Genomic DNA, 1981 nt, shown 5'->3' with positions numbered 1-1981 from the left:
TTTTTGAGACAGAATCTTGCTCTGTCACCAGGCTGGAGTGTAGTGACGTGATCTCGGCTCACTGCAGCCTCCACCTCCCAGACTCAAGCAACTAATTTTTTGTATTTTAGTGGAGACAGGGTTTCACCATTTGGCCAGGATGGTCTCGATCCCCTGACCTCGTGATCCGCACTCCTCAGCCTCCCAAAGTTCTGGCATTACAGGCTTGAGCCACCACGTCTGGCCATATTCAGATCTTAACAGTAAATATTAAAAGACTAAAAATAGCAGCTTCTCCCTGAAGTTCTCAGTTTTATGTTCGGTATACCATTTTTACTGTTATAGTACCTGAAGTTTCTTTCAAAATGGCTGAGATATACCAGTATATATAATACTAAATATATAGCAGATTTACTTTTGTAACCAAGGAGGTAAGTAGGCTAATCAGTTACCAACGTAATTTTTGTTTTGGAGTTCTGCCATCATTTTAAACAATAGGTTTAATATTTTGTTGGTAAAGTCAAAACAGAAAGTGACATAAGATGACATGCGTATTTCTTGGTTTTATTAAAGATGCAAAAACCTTCACAGTTCCACGGCTCTCTGCAACCTCAACCTCCTTGCTCAATCAATTGATTCTCCCACCTCAGCCTCCCAAGTAGCTGTTACTACAGGTGCGTGCCACCACAACCAGCTGATTTTTTTTTTTTTTTTTTCAATAGACGCAGGGTCTCCCTGTGTTGCCCGTGCTTGTCTGGAACTCCTGGGCTCAAGCAATAGGCCCACCTTGGCCTCCCAAAGTGCAGAGATTACTGATGTGAGGACTGTGCCCAGCTTCACAGTTTTAATTAGGTACAAGTACCTTCTGTCTCTAGAGGTACATCGTTTGGCATCAGTTACTCAGTTACACATTGAAATACTGTTCTAGAGACCAGGTGTGGTGGCTCACACCTGTAATCCCTTCACTGGGAGGCCAAAGTGGGTGAATTGCTTGAGCCTAGGAGTTCAGGACTAGCCTTAGCAACATAGTGAGACCCTGACTCTACAAAAAAATACAAAAATTAGCCAGGCATGGTGGTGCACGCCTGTGGTCCCAGCTATCCAAGAGGCTTAGGTGGGAGTACCGCTTGGGCCTAGGAGGTAGAAGTTACAGTGAGCCCAGATTGCACTACTGCACTCCAGCCTAGGGACAGAGCAAGACCCATCTCAAAAAGAGAGAGAGAGAGAGAGAAAGAAAAAGAGGCCAGCTGCAGTGGCTCACACTTGTAATTCCAGCACTTTGGGAGGCCAGGGCAGGTGGATCACCTGAGGTCAGGAGTTCGAGACCAGCCTGGCCAACATGGTGAAACCCCTGTCTCTACTAAAAATACAAAAAAAAAAGAAAAGAAAATAGGCGGGCGTGCTGGCACATGCCTGTAATCCCAGCTATTCAGGAGGCAGAGGCAGGAGAATCTCGAACTTGGGAGCAGGTAAATCACTTGAACTCAGGAGGTGGAAGTTTCAGTGAGCCAAGATTGTGCCATGCACTCCAGCATGGGTAGCAAGAGTGAAACTCTGTCTCAGAACGAGAGAGAGCGAGAGAGAGAGAGAGAAGAAGGAGGAGGAGGACAAGGAGGAGGAGGAGGAGAGGAAGAGGAAGAAGAAAGGGGAGGGGAGGAGAGAAAGATTGTGCTGTATGGAATTTGTATACCACAGCTATTGAAGATATGTAAAAATAATAACAGCTCCAATATGTATTCTAGATGTAAAAATAAAGAATAATAGAGTGATGAAATTTTAATAAAACCATGCCTGTTCTGTGGAAAAGTTAAGTGGTAGAAGCTAATTAGGCCAGGCACAGTGACTCATGCCTGTAATCCCAGCACTTTGGGAAGCTGTGGGAGGTGTATCACTTGAGGTCAGGAGTTCAAGACCAGCTTGGCCAACATGGTGAAACCCTGTCTCTACTGAAAATACAAAAATTAGCTGGGCGTGGTGGCAGGCACCTGTAATCCTAGCTACT

General features: G+C 45.1%; 1 protein-coding gene and 1 pseudogene across 3 annotated transcripts in view; one reads left to right on the top strand and one right to left on the bottom strand.

Moving 5' to 3' along the window:
• FAF1 (Fas (TNFRSF6) associated factor 1) overlaps positions 1–1981 on the top strand; it is a 535277-nt gene that overhangs the window by 286231 nt on the left and 247065 nt on the right. The window lies entirely within an intron of this gene.
• The window catches only part of LOC105500721, a 26051-nt pseudogene that overhangs the window by 21856 nt on the left and 2214 nt on the right, over positions 1–1981 (bottom strand). The window lies entirely within an intron of this gene.

The sequence above is a fragment of the Colobus angolensis genome, unplaced genomic scaffold, assembly GCF_000951035.1.
Source record: "Colobus angolensis palliatus isolate OR3802 unplaced genomic scaffold, Cang.pa_1.0 Scaffold68, whole genome shotgun sequence".
Taxonomy (NCBI): Eukaryota; Metazoa; Chordata; class Mammalia; order Primates; family Cercopithecidae; genus Colobus; species Colobus angolensis.
This window is presented reverse-complemented; position numbering and strand designations above follow the sequence as displayed.